Source organism: Coenobita brevimanus, chromosome 69, assembly GCF_032717465.1.
Source record: "Coenobita brevimanus isolate Jiangsu-jjx chromosome 69, ASM3271746v2, whole genome shotgun sequence".
Classification (NCBI taxonomy): domain Eukaryota; kingdom Metazoa; phylum Arthropoda; class Malacostraca; order Decapoda; family Coenobitidae; genus Coenobita; species Coenobita brevimanus.
In genome coordinates this window covers 11793436-11805535 of record NC_137022.1, presented here as the reverse complement: position 1 = coordinate 11805535, position 12100 = coordinate 11793436, and positions in this window count along the sequence as shown.

Genomic DNA, 12100 nt, shown 5'->3' with positions numbered 1-12100 from the left:
TTTTTTCAAGTTTCACCCTCAGAAAATCCGTGATCTTGCATTTGACCTTTCACGGTCACTCAGTGTTAAAGGTCATGGTGCCAAATAAAAACCCATATAAGACTTCCTATATCTGGATAATAGTAAATATCTAGCTTCAATGAGTTTCGAGGTATAGCCCTTTGAATATCCGTGGCCTTGAATTTGACCTTTCAGGGTCACTTACGGTCAAAGATCATGGTACCAATTAAAAACCTATATGGGACTTCCTGTAAGTTGATAATAGTAACTATCTATCTTCAACGAGTTTCCAGTTATATTCCCGTAAATACCCGTGACCATGATATTTTTCCTTTCAAGTTTACTCAAGGTCAAAGGTCTTGGTGCCAAATGAAAGCCCAAATTACGAGTTCCTGTATGTTCCTAATAGTAAATATATCTTCAACCTGTTTCAGGTTATAACCCTCTGAAAATCAGTGATCTTGATTTTGACAATTCAGGGTCACTCTATTATCTCCAAAATTTAATCACTTTTTGGGGGGGACCAGTGCCCACATATCCTGAAAGTCTTATGTGTTTTCTTTCAGCCGTTTTTCCTTAATGTTGCTAACAAACAAACACAAAGAAACAAAGGGAAGAGAAAAAAAAATGCAATGGAAAGGGTAGAAACATTTGATTATGAAGAACTGTATACCTAAAGAAAATGGTTGGAAATACAACAGCAAATTTAATTATGGTAAAATACATTGATGCTTAGGTCATGAAATGTGTGTGTGTGTGTGTGTGTGTGTGTGTGTGTGTGTGTGTGTGTGTGTGTGTGTGTGTGTGTGTGTGTGTGTGTGAGAGAGAGAGAGAGAGAGAGAGAGAGAGAGAGAGAGAGAGAGAGAGAGAGAAGTGGGTGCGTAAAAGAAAGGAGGAGAAGAAAAAGAATAAAGAAAAAAAGAAAGAAAGGAGAGCCACAAGAAGGAAACAGGTGAAACCAAGGAAGACAGGAAAAATCAAATAACCTTAATTGCAACTTGGGCTGGGAAAGAATATCACAAGAACTAGACGAGAAAAGGAGAGGCGAAAACTGTCACACAATGGTAAAATTTATACAAAGAAGAGGGAAGAGACAAAACTGAAAAGAGACGAAGAGAACGTAGCGGAAAGACGAAAATCTAGCTGAAGAGAGGAGAAGTGAAATGATACAATGCTGAAGTATGGTCTTGGGAGAAAGTAAGATATAAATGTAAAAGTCACGTTGAAGGTAGTTATAATAAAGAAAAAATGCTCTAAAAATAGACAAGAAAATGATGACAAAGGAAGAGAAGCTGGACAGCCAAGAACCTCAAAAGGGAAGAAGAGAAGAGGTGATGTGAAAAAAAAAAAAAACATGATGAAAGGAACTAGAAATCATCGAGAGAGAGAGAGAGAGAGAGAGAGAATGACTTAAAATCCTATGGCGATGAAACATATTGTCAAGCTAGCGAAAATAGAAGGGAAAATATAGGAAGCGATATAAATTATACTATCCCTCCTCCAAAGCAACGAAGGAAGAGGAAAAGAAGAGAAGGAAAGATACTTTCAATATTCCTGTTCCTGTCAGTTCGCAGCTAATGATGACAAACAAGCTTCAGTCCTGCTGCTACAGTTTTCCCTTCTAAAAATCCAGCGTCAAACACAACTTGGGGCTTTAATTCATTCGTGACGTGATGGCCTGATGCCACGTAAAAATTGCGAGGATATTATGTGTCGTATTTTGTTACAGACAGACTGACAAATGAAGAAATGAAGGAGCGTTGCGGTGTAGATGTGGATGTGATAGAAAGCGTTAGGAGAATATATTGAGGTGGTCTGGCCATGAGGAGACGATGGAGAGCGAGAGACTAACGAGGATAGTGTATGTGAGTGAGTTGGACGGGGGGGAGAGGGCGGGGGAGGCCGAGGATGAGATTGAGGGATGGAGTGGAGAGGTATATAAGAGCAGGGGTGTGAGCTAAGAGGAGGGCAGTGAAATGGCGGGGGACAGGGCGATATGGAGGCAATCAGAGTGTAGCCACCCCTTACAGGATTATGTCTGGCAATAGACTGATAGACAAAATTTTTTACAGTTCATTATATTTAATTAATTTCGTTAGTTCTAAATGTTCACTTAGACTGTCTGACTTTTTCCACGTTTTCTTATCGTTTCTTCCTTACCCTTCCACCGCTTCTTACGTTGCTATCTTCTCCAACCATTGCAACATCTTTAACCCTTCGCTCTTCCCCAATAATATCCTTTCCCTACTTGGCTACCCCCGCCTGCCTCCATCTGTAACAGGATGACAGTAGGGAAGGCGTCAAATAAACAGGATGATATATTTTCCTTTTTTTCTTCTCCAATTCTCCCTTCCTTATCCTTTCCCTTTCACCCCTACGCGCCTCCATACCTCTGCACCGTTTCTGCTCCCTCCTTCACGCCCCTTTCACGCTTTCGTTTCCTCAGTCGTTCACTCCAGTGATCAACACGTTTTCCTCACCCTATACCATAATCATTTCCCACTCATCCTTCCATACCTCACCCCATCATCGCTTCTTTCTCACCCATCTTCCACCCCTTTTCTCTCCATCACACCGACTGCCTCTAGGATGTGAGCGTGAGCGTGGCGTTGATGAGCAGGGAAGGTGGGGTTCTATCACCAATATTACACAAGTCCACACAACCTAAGCGAAAACACAGATCCTCCAGGGCCGACTCTCACTTCCCATTCACTCATACTCCAACGTCTGCCGGCACAACGCACTCCATCACCAAAATACATTACAGTTTTGGTCCGATTTGAACCAGATTTATTGGAAGGTTTAGGGAGAATTACGTTATTATTCTTTGAGAACAATCGGTCGAAGGGCAAAGTCATACAGCAAAGTCAAATGATTGACCCGCAGACTGCGTGTGGTCCTTATTTTGTATATAGTTCTCCATGTATACGTAGCATAAATCAGTGTACAGTGAAATTTATAATACCCGTTGTTTTCACTGTAACTGGACAGATGAGCTACGTTAGACACAAGCTGTCAACTGTCAATGACTCTATTACTCCGTCTCTCATTCTTCGTTCTTTTCATGTGATCTTTACTAGTATAAATAATTCTCATGTTTGCCATTACATCGGTGTCAGTGCTTCGTTCATCACGGAAAAGTTCCTTGGCCAAATTAAACCACATACTCATAAAACTTGTTTTCATTGTCCGTCACTCGTTTTGTTCTTTATAGGCGAACAGAGGAGATGAATTAGTGTATGGAAGTCTTAGATCGGCAGCAAATATACATCATTTTAAATACTGTACTGAAACAAAACACTTCACCAGTACTATGAACTGTTTCATAATACAAGTTGAAAAAAAAAAGAAAAACAGTCTGACATCCAAGAGCCTAGAATAATAGTAGTTCATGATGTCACCAGTCATTTATTGTTATTTTTGTTTCTATTTTTAATTGAATATTTATTTATATATTTATCTATTTACTTATCTATTGCCCGGGTAGCTACATCGTAAGGCAAGTAAATCAAAAACGATAAAGGAGTGTCCAGCAACGCATAAAAAAGTACAATAATGCAATAAAGGTGAAAGGAGCTGTTGGACAGGGCATCTCAGTGTTTAGAATTGGTTCATTTGGCGTCATACGAATGACTCAGACATGCGAATCCGGGGTTCTTGGTAGTATACTTTTTTTTTTTTTTTTTTTTTTTATTGTGGACTGCTAAGGAAACGGTGTTGATTTTTTTTCATTGGGCTCGAAGACAGAAGATAAATAGCAGCATCTGACGTTATATGGAATTCAACATTTAATTTTCATCTGAGTACTTGATCTTTACGCATCCTTCGAGCCCTGTAGCATCATAGTTGGAAAATTTGAGTGAAGGGGAGGCCAGCCAGTAACTGGAATATCTGCTTCATGTACTGTACTTTTATATCTAGTTACTGATTTAGGAGTCCCTTGTGAAACTACAAGGTCAGTGTAAATTTTTTCATCAAAGTATCATTTATAATTATTCTCTCTCTCTCTCTCTCTCTCTCTCTCTCTCTCTCTCTCTCTCTCTCTCTCTCTCTCTCTCTCTCTCTCTCTCTCTCTCTCTCTCTCTCTCACACCCACCTTGACCCACATTATCTTATTACACCGACAGTTCTGGTGTGTAAGGCAATACAGTGGTAGCAGAAATGTTGGTCCTAGTATTACTTAAGCGGTACGGAGGTTGTATTTTCCTTGTATGTTGGCTATGGGACGAAATAGTTCATGGTGGTTGTTTTCATGATTTTTATATTTAATTATTTAATGATACATATTAAGTTAAATTTATTTGTTTTTATTTACTTATACTTAGTTTATTATTTATTTATTTACATACATACTTTTCCTTGTTTATTTATATTTGTTTAATTACCTCCGCCAAGCAGGTTATGTTTTCACCCCTGTCCGTTTGTGTGTTGGTTGGTTGGTTTGTGAGCTAGATTACACAAAAACTACTGGACTTATTTCCACGAAACTTGGTAGAAGAATAGGCCTTGGCCCAGAATACACTTCATTAAATTTTGGTGCTGATCCGGATAAAGGTGCGGAGCCAGGATTTTTTTTTTTTCACTTTCCTTAACATAGCGAGATAGGGTTTTGGCGGAGGTATGCGATTTATTGAGTGCCATTCTAGTTATTTTATGTATTTATGTACTTATGCTTCATGAATTTTTTATTCACATACTTAATATTTTATTTACTATATACAGTTGATTGATTTCGACCTCTTCACTACCATATGTCTCCACAAGGCTGAAACAAGCAGGCAGATGGGAACAAGAGTGAACTAATAAAATACGTCATCCTAATAAACGTCCTAATACTTTTACAAATCGTCTAATAAAACAACACGGGTCTGGACGAGGTAAATAAAAAAAAAGGCGCCACTGATCTAATAAGCATAGAATCTCCTACTAAGAGACGACAGGATGATATTAGTGTAAAAGACAGATTAGAAAATGTTGCAATGAAGGAAAAGTACGATAAAGAGAACAGGCAAGTAAATGATGGTATGAGAAACAAGCATAGAAGACAAGAAATACTAAAGGAATGAAAAGAATAAATAATTTCTATGAACTTAATCGGAAACTGCCTCTGCTGCACTTGAAACTTCGGTCGGCAGCTTTCAATTCCCGAGCACCTTTTTATCAATTTCAGCATCGCATTCGCAAAATAATCTTCTACTTTCATTTGTTAAACTTTTGTCCTCCCTGATACAACTAAGTTTTTGTTACTGCACATTATTCATTGTCTCTCAAATCCTATCTCAGTTACGTTCACACATTTATGTCCTTTATAAGTTGGCTGTAAATCCTCTTTAACGACAGCCATAAGTGGTCTTTTGAGCCTATCTTGCGTATATACAAATGTTTTTGTTGGTTAGTAATTATATCCAAAAAATTAGCTGGACAGTTAAACCAGCTTTGATATTTCCATTCCCATCGTATCCTCAGTAAAGAGTACATCTGATCTCAGCATCTTAGTTGATCTTTGCACACACTGGTGCTGAAGAGGAGCACACACACACACACACACACACACACACACACACACACACACACACACACACACACACACACACACACACACACACACACACACACACACACACACACACACACACACACACACACACACACACACACACACACACACACACACACACACACACACACACACACACACACACACACACACACACACACACACACACACACACACACACACACACACACACACACACACACAAACACACACACACACACACACACACACACACACACACACACACACACACACACACACACACACACACACACACACACACACACACACACACACACACACACACACACACACACACACACACACACACACACACTGTCGAACACCAACCTTTTGCTCTCACTGAATTCAAAAGCATCAAACCGTATTTTAGAATTTTGCATTCCTCCCTTTCCTTGGGGGAAGCAGCCTAGGTATATAGATAGATAGATAGATAGATAGCATTTTCAGTGGATGATGCATTTCACTGCTGTTTGATACATTTTGCAGTATGCCAAAGCAATATAGATACACGTTTTATGTTTCAGCACTAAATAGAAACTGTATACCAACCATTGCTTTTCATATTATATATATATATATATATATATATATATATATATATATATATATATATATATATATATATATATATATATATATACATATATATATATATATATATATACTGTGCATGTAAAAATTAACATTGTACATTACGGATGTTGAAATGGACGTCGTCTGCAAAAATAACTTACAACGGAACACTGTGGTGCTTGCGAGGCTCCTGTAATGCTGTACACACAACGAGCTGTGATCCCTAATGGCGCGAGACGCTTTGAGAAGAATATGATATTGTTGGAAGGAGGAATTGTACTGTGAGGAGAACCTGATGTGGGGCGGATATTGTGCTGGGGTACAAGCGCTGATGGAGGGATATGATGTTACCAGAGGATGTGGGCACGACAGGGTTGCGAGGTTGTGAGAGGGAGGCGGTGTTGGGAAGAATTTTGAGTGATGCGATTCATTTATCTCGTCAGTGGGGTTAAGTCCCCTTTTGGATTATATTTACAGTATTCCGGTCGACTTTCTTCTGCTTATGGGAACCTGTCACAGTGCCGTCTAACATTCTTTTATTCATTCGAGTGAGAATTCGATTTATCCAGGTAGGGGGATGGAGAGGAATAGAGATGATACCGTGCGATGCTTACATGTTGTGAAGGATTCCAGTATATTATCAAGGGACAGAAACGTTGTGAATGTGATGTGTTTTTAGGGCAACGTACTGCGAGTGTGATGATGTATTGTGAGAAACGTTGAATGTGAGAGTTTGAGTATTGTGATTTTGTGGGAACTGAGATGTGAAGCTATGAAGCTTTTGTAGGGGAGATACATCGTTTTGAGGATGATGATGGGTGTGTTGTGAGAATGGTATGATGTGGTAGTATGAAAGGCATGTTGTGTGAGCCTTATTTCTACATGTGTCGATGTTTGCTTACCTGTACTAAGCTGTATGTTGCATTTTTCTTTCATTTCTCACTGTTTCCTTCCTCCACATCGTATAGGGCTTCGCTTGCGGTACTTTCTCATCTGTCTTTCACGTTCTTCCTCGTAACAGACTCATACTTTCTCTTATTTTCCTCCTCATGTTGTGCCGAGGATCCGTTTTGTGTTTTGAGATGTCAATTATATGTTTTATTCCCTCCAGATGGCAGTAGTAGTAATGATGGCAGAGATGATGGTGATGGTGGCAGTCGTGATGATGATGGTGGTGGCTATACCAATATGGGTTCAATTTTCTACCTGTTGCTAGCTAGAGTTGCTGATAACCTTATAGGCGAGTTACAAGGGAGCCCATAATGAACTGTAAACCATTGATGGCTGAGTACTGAACCCGTAATAAAATAGCATTTATTATCCCAAAATAACCCAAGAACAACCTCCTGAAGTTTCCTTCATATTACTCGGGACACTATATATATATATATATATATATATATATATATATATATATATATATATATATATATATATATATATATATATATATATATATATATATATATATATATACAAATTCAAATTCAAATTACATTTTGTGTCAGAATAAGAATTACATAAATATACAATGTGGTTGGTGGTGGCGACCATCATCCACTCACTTGATGTACTGCTGCCCACTTCTTTCTTAGCCTTTATCATTCTTTTTGTATGCCTGCCCTCCTCTCTTCCTATTTCTCCCATCTTTCCTGTCACTTCTTATAGCTTTTCTTTCCTTTATTGGTAGCTTTACATTGAGTGACAAGCCAAATGGTTTCCTGTAAGCCAGGAAACCATTTACGTCGCCGAGTGGTAACCATATAACCAAACCATACGTGCTCCCTACGTGTCAACAAGTAGGTTGGTGAAGGGTTTGTGCCCCTCCTCGTAATATAAATAACTCAAAGGCAAATGGCCACCCCTTGCGGGATTGTGGCGTCTGGCAATAAATAGATAGATATTTAACTATAACCTGAAATTACGACAATGAGGACGTGCTACCAAAGGTATATGTTTCCTGGTGTAATATCCATCTAATACATTCTTTTAATACGTGGAACAATACAGTAGTGATCGGTGCATTGGTGCAGTAATAATAATAATAATAATAATAATAATAATCTTTCTATCTATCTACGTACCTAAGGTGCGTCCCCCAAGGAAAGGGAGGTAGCCGAGACAGGACGACACACTCCTCATATACTCATCCATTCAAACACATTCATTCGCATCTTAGCCCCAAAGAGGAGAAAGGACAGATCCTCACCGCACCACACCGCACAAGGGTCAACTGCGCAGTGCAATCAGTGACATCTGCAGCAGGGCCCGACAGCAGAGCTGGTATACCCCTGCCACATCATAATAGACCCATCCCCTTACCCGCACCTGACCTGACTAGCTGATCAGACCAAATGAGGGTGAATATCCCCTCAGGGCTGCGTCATCATTTATTCATTCACAATTTCTCTCCATTTATTTCTGTCACGCAAAGCCACTCTCCCTTGCTCAACAGATATTCCTCTCGCATCCAGCACTTTCTTCACGCTGTCCATCCATCCTATTCGTGGTCTCCCTATCAGCCTTACACCTCTCACATCAGATATAGTTATCTTTTTCACCAATCGCTCATTATCCATTCTCTGCATATGGTCAAAAGCATCGGAACACCCTCTGCTCAACTCTACCAGCCATCTCCAGAACAACTCCAGTTCTCCTTCGCACTTCATCATTTCGCACTCAGTCCATAAGCGTCACTCCACACATACTCCTCAGACACCTCATCTCCATTACATTCAAACTTTTCCTCTCTGCTACACCCATATTCCATGCTTCAGCCTCATATAACGCAGTCGGTACCACAACACACTCATACAGCCTTCTCTTTACATCCATTCTAAGCAAACAACATCTAAACACTTATTTCATTCCTCCCAGCGCCTTACCTACTTCATTCATTCTAAACTTCACTTCTGCATCTATTCTTCCATCCACAGCAACATGCGACCCTAAATATTTAAAACACTCTACCTCCTCAAGCAACTCACCATTCAAAACTATATTCATCCCCCTACCATCTACCAACCTTGTACACTTTATCACTTTACTCTTATTCTCATTTACTTTCAATTTCCTCCTCTAACACACCCTTCCAAACTCCTCTACCAACTGTCTCAATCTCTCCTCTGAATCAGCCACCAGTGCAGTATCATCTGCAAACAGCAGCTGCTTCAGATTCCACTCTCCACCATCAACATTCACCAGACTCAGACCTCCACCTAAAACTCTTGCATTCAGCTCCCTTACAACACCATCCATATAAATATTAAACAACCAAGGCGACATCACACATCCCTGTTGCAGACCCACTCTCACAGGAAACCAATCACTCACAGCATTTCCCACTCTTACACATGCTCTACTATTTACATAAAAACTTTTCATCCCTTTTAGTAACCTACCATCAAGTCCATACAATCTTAAAACAGTCCACAAAGCCTCCCTATCAATTCTATCATACGCTTTCTCTAAATCCATGAATGTCCAAAACACATCCTTACCTTTTGCTAAATGCTTTTCACACACTTGTCTCACAGCGAACACCTGATCCACACATCCTCTCCCTCTCCTAAAGCCACACTGCTCATCACCAATCACTCCCTCTTTACCCTCTCTAACTCTCATAATTAACACTCTACCATACACCTTACCTACAACACTCAACAGACTTATACCCCTAAAGCTAGTACATTCATACTTATCACCCTTGCCTTTATACAACGGGACCACAAAAGCACTTGCCCAGTCAATTGGCACCATTCCTTTCACAAAGCACACATTCAACAATCTTACTAACCAGTCAACAATAGTCACTCCACCACCCTTCAGGCATTCCACAGCACACCCATCCATACCTGCAGCTTTCCCTGTTTTCATCTCCTGTACTGCCTTCTCCACTTCCTCCTTCGTGATCAAAGAATCATTCAACTCTCCTAACACATTTATTCCTTGCACCCTTCCATCCGCCACAATTTCAGCCACCATTTCCTCCTCTACATTTAACAATCTTTCAAAATACTCTGCCCATCTCTTCCTTACTGCATCCATCTCAATTAACATCCTTCCATCCTCTGCTTTTACTCACCTTTCCTTCCCAGACTCTCCCTTTCATACCCTTTTCACCTCCTTCCAGAACATTATCTTATTCTGTTGAAATTTCTCAGTCAGTCGCCTACCCCAGCTTTCATCTGCTGCCACTTTAGCATCACGCACAGCCCTTCTCGCCCTATTTCTCTTTTCCTTATACCTCTCATATGACATCTCATCCTTCCTCTGCAGCCACACTTAATAATAATAATAATAATAATAATAATAACAACAATAATTAAATTAATAACAGTAAATAGTTTTACCAAATGAACATTACAGAAATTATACTGCTCAAACTCATTATGTTATGCGTTTAAGTATATACCTTAAATTCTATTATCTAACAAGATTTTTTCTATCTTCCCTTTATACTGGATACTGGAGCATTTGATACGAAATATATGTTGAAAAATAGTTCCATAATTGGGCTCGTTTGTGTTTATAGTTCTTTTTCATCAACAATGATTTTCCCTTGGCACTCGTTAGACGTTACTTTGTCTGGATGAATAAAGATGGATTTCATCATCCCTTTTAAACATTTCTCTAAAAAACAAGGGTACTATATTATGTCTAGTTTTGTACATTAATACCATAAAACAATATGTATAAATATACAATGGCACTAACTGCTAGTTCATGAATAGGGATGCAGTGTGATCTCTACATTGAGCACAAGAAACAAGACGAATGGCACTTATCTACTTTAAGACACGACTCCATAAAGCTAATTCTTGATGTACCACATACTCCAGCGTCGTAAGTAAGGTAGGGATACAGAAAACTGTTATAAAGAGAAACTAATGTAGACATGTTCAGTATAAACCGTTATAAAGAGTAACTAATGCAGACACGTTCACCATTTTTCTAACCTTTCATAGTATACCCACACCTTTTGATAATTTATTTTTTACTGTTTAAATATGTTCTGCCCATGTTAATCTCGAATCAATAATGACATCTTAAATAATGACACCTTAAAACTTTGTATGTTCTACATTACTTATGACTTTATCGCCATTGGCTACACGAATTTCAAATGTTATATTATTTCCTTTAATATGAAAAATCATTTAACTAATTTTGTCAGTATTAAGAGACAGTTGATTAGCATTTACTCATTTTACGACACTCTCCATCTCTACAGTCATGTCGTGTCATCAGCGAACAACATCGGGAATAAGGAAAGAGATATTTCAGAATGATCGTTAACATAAGTTAAACACAATAAATTACCTAAAATGGAGCCTTGTGGTACAACACAGGTAATGTTTTAAAAAGGGAACTTCGATTCAAATACACACTGTGTTCTACCAGCAAGATAATTACTGAACTATTTATGCACAATGCCTTGGATACCACAGTTCTCCAGCTTTGTTAGTAATAAATAATGATCAACTTTGTCAAATGCTTTACTTTAATCCAGAAAAAAATCCAAACATAACATTTCCCTTATTAGTCCAGGCTAGAAAGTACGATTTTTGAGTGAGCCTTGGACTTGGACATATGTAAATTTTTTTTGCACTGGTATTAGAAAATTTCGACCTTCTGATTTCAAATGTGATGAGTGCCTGACGAGAAAGTTGAGCGTTTTTGTGGATATCTCTTTAAAGAAGGTGTATAAAATCATGGTAAAAGGCCTTGTCTATCTCCTTTTATACCTATCTACAGCAAGAACTCAGCCAAGATTGACAAATTTGTATGGAGTTCTGTAAAATTAATTTAACACTTCATTATTACTTTTTATTACAAAATTGGTCATTATTGTATATTATTAAAAAAACTAAAGACGCTATAATTTATAGTTGCATTCAATATTTCATTCTAATTATAAGGCTGGTAAATATTTGTCTTTGTCGT